We start from the raw sequence: 11365 nt of genomic DNA, 5'->3' as shown, positions 1-11365 counted from the left end.
TGTATACCTATGTAACAAACCTGCTCATTGTGCACATGTACCCTGGAACTTAAAGTATAATAAAAAATAAAAATAAAAATAAATTACTCAGGCATGGTGGCACATGTCTGTAATCCCAGCTACCTGGGAGGCTAAGGCAGGAGAATCACTTGAACCTTGGAGGCAGAGGTTACAGTAAGCCAAGATCACACCACTGCACTCCAGCCTGGGCAACAGAGCAAGACTCCATCTCCAAAATATAAAAAAGAAATAATCTGAAAGTATGAGCTGTATGCACCCATTTTAGAGTAAGAAAGCCATTCGACCTCTAAAAGTAAGGTAAAAACCTAGAGATGAATCATAATTTAGTTTAGCATTAAACATTTGTAATGTAAGAAGTTTTTGAGTTCCTAAAGAAAGCCTAGAAGCCTAATACACTGTATATATATTTATTATATTTGCTCTTTTAAAGTATACTTACTCAGTGGTTTTTAGTGTATTCAAAGAGTTGTGCAACCATTATTACTATCTAATTTCAGAACATTTTCATTACCCGAAAAAGAAACCCCACCCTCATTAAGTCACTTCCCTATTCTGGAAATTTCATATAAATGGAATCATACCATATTGGCTTTTTGTATCTGGCTTTTTTCTAGGGTACATTCTTGCTCTACAACTCTGGACAACAGGATCTAATAAAAAAGGAGAAGCCCATCTTGAAGACATCATCTTTCTTTTTCAGAAGTTCCTAAAAATACAGTATGAAATACTAAGAATGTAGAACTCATGGACTAAGATCTGGTCTAGACTATAGACTCCCCAGCCCATTGGGAGAAATATTCCTCAAATTCCCCCGACTGATTACCACCTGGCCTAAGTCTGAAGCTCACCCTTAAGACAGAGCGTGTGTCATGGGAAATTCAAGAGCATCAGAGCCTCACAAACCCAAACCCTGACACAGCCACTCACTAGCCCCAGGGTGACCTTGAGCAATCTTTTTCTTTTTTTTAAGACAGAAACAAGAATAATCTGAGGCAGAGGTGGGTGGATCACCTGAGGTCAGAAGTGTGAGACCAGCCTGGCCAACATGGCAAAACCCCATCTCTACTAAAAATACAAAATTAGGCTGGGCACAGGGTTGCACAGGCTGGAGTGCAGTGGTGCGATCTCAACTTACTGTAACCTCCACCTCCCGGGTTCAAGCAATTCTCCTGCCTCAGCCTCTTGAGTAGCTGACATTACAGGCATGTGCCACCATGCCTGGCTAATTTTTGTATTTTCAGTAGAGATTTTCACCATGTATTTTCACCATGTTGGCCAGGCTGGTCTTGAACTCTTGACCTCAGGTGATCCTCCCACCTCGGCCTCCCAGAGTGCTGGGATTACAGATGTGAGCCACTGTGTCTGGCTGACCATAAGGAATCTATTTAACCTCTTTTATTTTTCACTTTCTTCATCTGCAAAATGAGATGACAGTAATATCTTCTTTGTTTGATTGTTATGAAGACTGGAAAAAAAGATGTACAAAATACCTAATGCCTGGCAGAGATAAGGCCCTCAATAAATTATTATGATTATTACAATTATAAAACTATTATTATCTTTCTTCTCTTAAGTGCTTTTACTTATCACCCATGACAAGTGAACAAAGAATTGTTCACCTGAACAAATAATTATATTGGTCATGGTCCTTGTCCTCTCAGAAATGACAAACTATGGTAAATATAAAATATACCTCTTTTTGCAATCTAAGATTATCTGTCCCTGTTGTACTTTAATCTCACTACTTAATGTTGGAGAGGAATACAATGAAGAATATTCTGTGTTCTTTGTGCACATGTTTAATCTACAATACTGGACTGGAAACTTGTGTCAGCTCAACTCTTCTAAGAAGAAGACGCCAAGACAAAATTAGTCATGCAGGAGATTTCTTGGGAGAAATGCCTTGAAAGATTTGGGGAGGGGGAGCCAGCATGGGCAGGGAGGGCCTTCAGACTAGGAGGAAAGGAGGAAGATGGGGTAGTAGGAGTCAGATGACATTGCAGCGCTGAGTCTCAGCCAGGCCGACCAGGAGACCTCAGGCAAAGACTTCTCATTAGAGGAGTCCCATGCCAGCCAGAAATAGCCTGACTCTGGTACCATACAACTACCACATTCAGTTACTAGCTAGAAGAATCCCCAGAAAAGTGTGACTTGGCAGCATGAAAGCAGGGGCGGATCCAGAGGGGCCGCAGCTGGAAATATCAGCTAACTACCCTCTTCATGAGCTTCTCATGCAAGTGGATTTGAGCCGTGCATGCCCACAGCCTCTAGAGAACTCCCTGAGGACAAAATGTTGTTGGTATTATTGCTTGTACCTAGTAAGTTCTCAACAATTGTTTGTTGAAAACTGAATACGTGATGGTTTTTAGCAACCAGCAGGAAGAACAACCCATTTGGTGGATTGAAGAACAATCCACCAATCCAGGTGGATTAGGTCTCATAATTCCTGAAGAAAGAAAATGGCTTCCATCATTTCAAGTAAATGACAAGGCCCAGAAAATACTCCTGTGGCACAGCAGATTCCAGCCTCCAAACAATAAGCGGGATGGAGGCGGGGGCGCTGAGGCAACGAGCTGACAGCAACAGGAAGAAGTGTCAGGCAAAAGTGGCCTGAATTAAACCCACCGTTGACTTCATTATGCACTTCATTTCACTTGTACAGACATAGCCACGGGATGAAGTAACCAACAGTGGGTGTGGCCTCAAAGGTAAAAGCAAGATGGTACAAAAGCTGCTTCTGAAACAGATGACAGAGTGGGGAGAGCCTCAGGAGCTCGGGGTGGAGGGAAGATTTCAACTGTGGAGGTACACTTGCCCAAAGCAAGCACCCAGCAACTGGAAATCAGGTCAGCACAGCACTCACTGGAGACTTGAAAAGGATAACTAACTCCAGTTTTCAAAGAATTCAAATAGCTATGGGTGAGGCAAGAGGAAGAGATGACTCATGAATCGGGAGGTAAAATGAGATCTCTAAGCTGACGACCACAAATAAAGGGGGGCAGAGAGAAGCAGCACTGTTCTTGTCAGACTCATTTCTCATTTTCATAACAGACAGCTATCTACTTCAATTAAAAATGATTTATTGAGCACCTACTGTGCACAAAATGAAAGAAACAAGGTTTCAAAAACATTCACATGTCCGACGAGCATGGCTGAGCTCCTCCCAATGCCAGATATATATGCTGGAGTCTGCAGAAGTAAAGAAAATCATTCCCAGTGACTACACTAAATCCCATGAAGGAGACAAATCCAAAAAACAATTAAAATACAACATAGCACATTGTGAATCATGTAGTGATAGAGGCAGGTCTAAGTGTTATGAAAACACTCTAAGTAGGGCAATCATTTAACTCATCATTAAAGCAGAACGATTTGAAAGTAGAAAGGGGCATTATCAATAATTACACTGTGACAATGGGCGTAAACTGGGACTGTTCCTGGACATACCAGGATGAATAGCATCCTAGTTATAAGGAATAAAATTGGGGAGAGACCAGGCATGGTGGCTAATGCTTGTAATCCCAGCACTTTAGAAGGCCAGGGTTGGGGGACTGCTTGAGACCAGGAGTTCGAGACTAGCCTGGGCAACATGGTGAGACCCTGTCTCTATTATTTAAAAGAAATAATATTTTTTAAAGTTGGAAGAAAAGGATAAAGAGGATCCCAAGGTAGTGCGAGCATCACACAGACAGGGGGCTGAGCATACTAAGATGCAAGCTCAGGTATCTCTCTTATAAACCACAAGTTCCCCTCCAATGATAACCCATTAATCCATTAACTCACTAATTCATTAATCAATTAATCCATTCACCAGGGCAGAGTCCTCATGATCCAATCACATCTTAAAGGCTGAACCACTCAATATTCCTACATTGGGGATTAAATCGAGCATGAGTTTTGGAGGTGACAAATATTCAAACCATAGCACATAGTTCATTTGCAAAGTGATCCTAAGAAGCTCTAATAGGAGAAATGGGAAGGGGAAAGGGTGATAAAAGGAAAAGAAACAAGCCAATGCCAGGTATTAGTTAGCAGATTACCACAAAGGACACCTGGGAGTCAGTCCTGCTGAGGACCTCTGAGAGATAATAAAGAATATCCCTCAGAGTGGTCCCACCCAATAGATGATGAAGCTGAGTTATTTATCCTCCAGTTTCCATCTGTCACTAGATGAAGACTGCTACCGGCGTTTCAACTTCCCAGAACCTTTGGGCTCCCTTCCCTGCACATGAACCAAGCTTACCAGAGAAAGCTCTCAAATGGAGTATTGGTGATGGCAGTAGGAAAACCATCAGGGTGGACAGCAATGGCAAGTGACAGGGAAATATCAGAAGAATATTAAGAGGGTCTGCTACATAGTTAAAATAGATTTTAAAGGGAAAATCATCACTAGAGGTAAAGAGGGATATTTTACTTTTTAATTTATATAAATTTATGGAGGGCAAGTGCAATTTCATTGCATGAAGAGATTGTATAATGGTCAAGTCAGAGCTTTTAGGGCATCCATCACTCAGATAACATACTTTGTACTCATTAAGTAATTTCTCATCCTCCACCTCTCTGTCACTCCTTGACTCAGTCTCCATTGTCTATCTCCCATTTTGCAGGTTGTCTGTTCACTCTGTTGCTTATTTTCTTTGCTCTGCAGAAGAGTTTTAGTTTAAGTCCCATTTGTCTGTTTTTGTTTACTGTGCTTTTGAAGTCTTAGTCAGAAATTCTTTGCCTAAGCCAATGTCCAGAAGAGTTTTCCCTAGATTTTCTTCTAGTGTTTTTATAGTTTCAAGTCTTACAGGTAAGTCTTTAATCTTGAACCACTTTTGTGTATTGTGAGAGATAGGCATCCAGTTTCATTCTTCTGTCTATGGCAATCAGATTTTTCCCCATAGCATTTATTGAAAAGAGTGCAAGAGGGATACTTTAAAAAGATAAAAGTTTCAGTCCATAGACATATATAACAAATATAATTCATCATATACCCTTGGTAACATAGCATCAAAATATATAAGGCAAAAAAAATGACAGAACTAAAAGAGAAAATGGACAAATCCACCATCTCAGTAGAATCTTAGCAATATCTTACTAAAGATATTGAAGATCTGAACAGCACAGCAAAGAATTTGATTTAACTGACACACAAAGGACACCTAAGAACTTGAGAATACACATTCTTTTCAAGTATAAATAGATACTTACAAATATTGCAAGCCATAAGCAAGTCTTACACATTTCTAAGCTTAACAGTATACATAAAAATATTTTCTAACCACAGTTCAAGTAAGCTAGAATTAATAACTAACAGATAAGTGAAAATCCCACCTACCTGGAAAGTTTAAATATATTTCTAAATAACCTACAGACTAATGAAAAAACACAATGGAAATTAGAAAACATTTTGAACTAATGCTAATGAAAATATGACACATTAAATTTATTATGTGTAATTAAAGTTGTGCTTAAAGAGAAATGTATGACCATAAACAAACATTAGAAAAGGATTCAGACTTGACCGCTTGTCAGCTGTGTCATCTCGGGTAAAATCACACCTTCTGCTGAACCTCGTTTCCTTACTAACACAACAGAGGTGCCAATAACTACTTCAGAGAGACTTTTTGTGAAGATAGGACGATTTCAAATGTAAAGCTTTTAACCCAGTAGAGGATCCATTAACCATTTGAGAAATGTGACTATTCCCAGCCAGGGGTCCCTTCCAGGTTTAAGCAAGCTGTTGCATAGGAAGCCCAGAAGTTCCCACGTTCTGCATTCAGCGACCTCTAGGATGAGAACGTCAATGCAATAAGCCTTCAGCCTCTAGATTTGAGCTCTTTACACTGCTGATTTGCAGATCAGGCTGCTATGGGTATGCTGTGACAGAGTGAAGAAACAGGGAAGAAAAGGAGGGATGCTTCTCAGTAAGACCCTAGGCATTTCCGTCCACAGCACTTAAACACACTCCATACCAGCACAAACACCAACATAAAGTCATAAGATTGTTTCGGTTACTTTGCAATGTTACCCTCCTCCCTACCTTCCCCACGTCCTTCCACACATTCCCTTAAGCTTTGAGGCCTTTTATAAGAATTTGGTGTCCTATGTTGTTTCCTCTGCCCTCATTGTTCTACTGTTCTGTTGCCTTGTCCATCTTACTTGATGGACAGGGTAGGGAGATTAAAGGACCCTCAAGGACAATTTATCCCACCCATTCCTTTGACTTTTGTGTTTTGTTTTGTTTTGTCTGTTTTTGAGTTGGAGTCTTACTCTGTCACCCAGGCTGGAGGGCACTGGCATGATCACGGCTCACTGCAGCCTCAAACCCCTAGGCCCAAGCAATCCTCCTACCTCAACTTCCCAAAAAGCTGGGTTTACAGGTGTGAGCTACTGTGCCTGGCCCATTCCTTTGATTTTTATATATGTGGGAAATGAATATCAGAAAGGTCAACTTGGCTCAAAGTCTTTGACAGAATGTAGTCTAGAAGCCAGTTCCAAGTTCATTACCATTTCCTCAACTGCATGTTGCCTCTCCAGTAGCTCTGGCCTCTGAACTATCTTCTACAGAGAACAGAATTCCTACTTCATAGATATCTTTGAACCATGGTGTATTAGATTCCTATGGCTGCTCTGACAAACTGCTAATAGCTTGGTGGCTTAAAACAGCACAAATTTATTTTCTTATAGTTCTGGAGTCCAGAACTCTAAAATCAGTTTTACTGGAATGAAATTAAGGTGTAGGTAGGGCTCCCTGAAGTCTCGAGGAAAGAATCCCTTGCACTGCCTTTTCCTGTTTCTAGTAGCCACCTGCATTCTTTGGCTCTGGCCCTTTCCTCCATCCTCAAAGCCAGCAGTGTAGCATGTTCTCTCTGTGACTCTGTTTCCTTCTGCTTCTGTCACATGGCCTTCTGTCTTCTCTGTCTTCTGTATTAAATCTCTCTTCACTTCCTTCTCTTTATTTATTTATTTTTTTTTAAATTTTTATTTTTATTTATTTATTTTTTTTTTTTTTTTTTGAAACACAATCTCACTCTTTCACCCAGCCTGGAATACAGTGGCATGATCTCAGCTCATTGCAACCTCCGCCTCTCAGGTTCAAGCAATTCTCCTGCCTCAGCCTCCCAAGTAGCTGAGATTACAGGCACTCGCCACCACACCAGGCTAATTTGTGCATTTTTAGTAGAGACGGGTTTTCACCATGTTGGCCAGACTGGTCTCGAACCCCTGATCTCAGGTGATCTGTCCACCTCAACCTCCCAAAATGCTGGGATTACAGGTGTGAGCCACCGTACCCAACCTCCACTTCCTTCTTATAAGGACATATGTAAGTGCATTTAATGTTCACCCATGTAATCCAGGATAATCTCCCCATCTCAAGATTTTTAACTTAATCACATCTACAAAATCTCTCTTGCCATGTAGGTTAACATTCACTGGTTCTAGGGATTAGGATCTGGATATCATGGAGAACAGAGGGGAAAGGACATTATTCAGCCTACTATACATGGTAACTGATTTAATGAAATGGATAGAAATGGCTTCCAAAATTATGAACCACATAAAAGCACTCCAATACAAACTGAAAACGTGGGGTTAAAGAATTTGTCAGAGAAAACCTAATATCTGGAGTATAATGAAATGTTTAGAAAATATCTTTGATTTTGTTTGAATCCTAGCTCAACAAATCAACTACACAAATAGATTTTTAAGACAAGTAGGGACATTTAAATGTAGACTGGATATACTAGAGGTTACCCAAGAATCACTGTTAATATTGTTAGATGTGATAATTATGATTATGTAAGAAAATGTTTCTTTTTAAGAGATGCATAATGAAGCATGTAGAGGTGTAATGACATGAGGTCATGAGAAAATTTGCTTTCAAATACTTCAGCAAAAAGTGAAATAAACCAGGCACAAAAAGACAAATACTATCTGATCTCATTTATGTGTGGGATCTAAGAAGTATTGAACTCATACAAGTAGAGAGTAGAATGGTGGTTACCAGAGAGTGGCTGGGAGAGGTAATAGAGAGCTGTTGATCAGAGTATAAAGTGTCAAACAGACAGGAGGAATAGGTTTTAACATCTATCACAGAGCAGGATGACTATAGTCAACAAGAATATATTACATATTTCAAAATAACAGAGTAAACTTCAAATATCTCACCATAAAAAATGATACATAATTGAGGTGATGGATATGTTAATTTACTTGATTTAATCATTTCGCATTCTATACATATATCAAAATACCACATTGTACCTCATAAATATTTATAATTATGATGTGTCAATCAATCAAAATAATATGAATAAAAAAGACCAGCAAAAATGTAGATTTAGTAATAAAGCAAGTATGGCAAAATATTACTAATTATTGAACACGGGTCACAGGAATAGCAGAGTTCCTTTCTCTACTATTTTAATATTAAATTAAATATTTAATTAAATATTGAAAATTATTGATTTTATTTTAATAATTTGTTATCTCTATTGTTCTGTACATTTGAAATTTTTTGAGGAAAAATTAAAAATATAAAGCCTCCATTTTAGAATATAAATTGCCTGTCCCAATCCCCAACACTCAGCATCTGACCAGTTGCTCTGTAGGAAAGATAAACCAGAAGTGAGGAAACCTGCCTGCCAGAACCAGGGGAGTGATGAGCCTAGGTGTTTCATGTCTGATGGGCTGAGTGCTTGGTAAACATTGCAAAAGAAATCTCAGGGTTTTGACAATAGATCCCCATAGCAACATGTTTGTATGTCAGTGTTGATTGTGTTTCTGTTTCTCAAACCCCTTTCTCCCTGTTTCTTCATGGGATTATAATATCCAACATAAGGCTCCTTTCCTCAGTGAGGTTGGAATATGAAAAGAAGAAGGGGAGAGTAAAACCATCAGCCTCATCCCATTTACTTCCAAACTCTTTTCCACCATGCTGCCAGGGTGAACTTTCTAACAAATCAATATAATCCTGTCTTCTCACTGGCTTCCCAATCTATGACATACAATATCTGCACATCTTGACCGGATGCACAAGACCCTTTATGATCTGGATCCTCCCAAAGCTGAAGATCGATTTGCTCTAAGAAGAAAATTAAGCTCCAGGAAATGGAGGACAAATACAAAGGAATGTGTGTTTAAATACCAGTCCAACAAAGAATTACATAACAAATAGGAATTTGGAGTCAGGCTTTGGATAATAGGGTAGCAATTCTGTTTGGAGTCCTCAACATTCCCAGAACCACTTCAAGGAACTACCCAGAATTTAATAGCAAATTCATACTCTGAATTGAAAGATAATTGATTAGGTGGCATTAAGATAGATAGGTAGATAGATGATAGATAGATAGACAGACAGACAGACAGACAGACAGACAGACAGACAGATAGATAGATAGATAGATAGATAGATAGATAATCTAGATATATGAGGAATTATGGGGAACAACTCAAGTTGTAAGTGCCATAGAAACTTAGGACACATGGATGTCATCACAAATATTTTCCTCTCATCAATGGAACAAAACTATACAAATAGATATTTTAGTGTAAAGTAAGGGGCCTCCCAGATCGCAAAACTGATCTTCTTGCTTGCAAAAATTGCTTTACTTCTCACTCCCATTCACCATCAATCCATCACCTCACAACAAGCTTTTGCCTATTCTTAAAAGCATAATTGGATTTGGGAGATAAAAGTGTACACAATAAATAAATATATATACAAGATCCTACGTACATCCAAATTGTTTATTTGAAATGATTATGCAACTGTCGCTTATTCCAAGGGCTTGGCTTATTCCCAGAACTCCTCTTTAGTTGGGCAAGCACTATGTCTTCTGGACTTGCACTTTATTTCTTCTCGCTCAGAGTAAACTGATGTAAAGTTAAGATTTTATTAAGGTACTTGGATCGTTTTCCCTCTTCTCTGAACAACTGTATATTCGTTATCTACCACCTTCAACTTAAAATTACTATACATTGACCTCAATTATTCTCTATTTCCCTGGAGAGTTTTCTCTTTTTTAAAACAATTTCAACTTTGATTTTAGATTCAGGGGGTACATGTGTAGATTTGTTACCTGGGTATTTTGTGTGATGCTGAGGTTTGGGGTACTATTGATTCAGTCACCCAAATACCAAGCACAATACTCAGTTTTTCAATCCTTGCCCTCCTCCTTTTCTCCCCCAAGACTTTTTAAATTTTTTTTTTTAAGACTAGTCAAGGGCAGTAGTGAGAAGTGGGGAAAAAGTAGAACAAGAAGTTTGATCTGTAACTCACTGTGAACAGTTTGGATAACTCACTCCCTTTGGATCAACCCCAAGACTTTTCTTTACAAAACAAACAAACAAAAAGTATGTTTCTGAAGGATGTTGAATTTGGTGATGATTTTTTGGATACTATACCAAAAGTACAGACAACAAAAGAAGAAACAGATAAAGCGGACCCCATCAAAATTAAAAACTTTCATACACCAAAGCATACTATCAAGAGATTAAAAAGACGACCCACAGAATGGGAGAAAACATTTGTAAGTCATATATCTGACTGTAGATTAATATCCAGAATATATAAAGAACTCCTACAACTCTGCAATGAAAATAAAAACAATCCAATTCAGGAATGAACAAAGGATTTGAATAAACATTTCTCCAAAGAAGATACACAAATGGCCAACAAGCACATGAAAAGATGTCAATATCCTTAGTCATTAGGGAAATGCAAGTCAAAACCACAATGAGATATTACTTTACATCCATTAGGATGGTTATGTTTTATGGAAAATACTGCAAGAAGTGCATTTACTAAAATACAAACTGCGTTGTCAAGGATGTGTAGAAACTGGAACTCGTGCATCACTGGTGGGAATGTAAAATGGCACAGCCACTGTGGAAAACGTATGACATTTCCTCAAAAAGTTAAAAATAATATTACCATATGATCCAGCAATTCCACTTGCAGGTTTATGCCCAAAAAAGTTGAAAGCAGAGACTCAAACAGATACTTGTGTACCCATATTCATAGCAGCTCTATTCACAATAGCCAAAAGGTAGAAAAAAACCTAAGTGTCTGTCATCAGATAAAAGGATAAACAAAAGTAGCAAACACATACAATAGAATACTAGCCTTAAAAAAGAAAGGAAATTCTGGCTGGGTGCAGTGTAATACCAGCAATTTGGGAGGCCGAGGCAGGCGGATCACTTGAGCTCAGGAGTCTGAGACTAGCCTGGGCAAGATGACGAAACCCCATCTCTACCAAAAATACAAAAACTTAGCCAGGCACGATGGCGCGTGCCTGTAGTCCCAGCTACTCAGGAGGCTGGGGTAGGAGGATCACCTGAACTTGGGAAGTTGAGG

This window comes from Papio anubis, chromosome 2 (genome assembly GCF_008728515.1).
Source record: "Papio anubis isolate 15944 chromosome 2, Panubis1.0, whole genome shotgun sequence".
Lineage (NCBI taxonomy): Eukaryota > Metazoa > Chordata > Mammalia > Primates > Cercopithecidae > Papio > Papio anubis.
Note: the sequence above shows the minus strand (reverse complement) of the source record.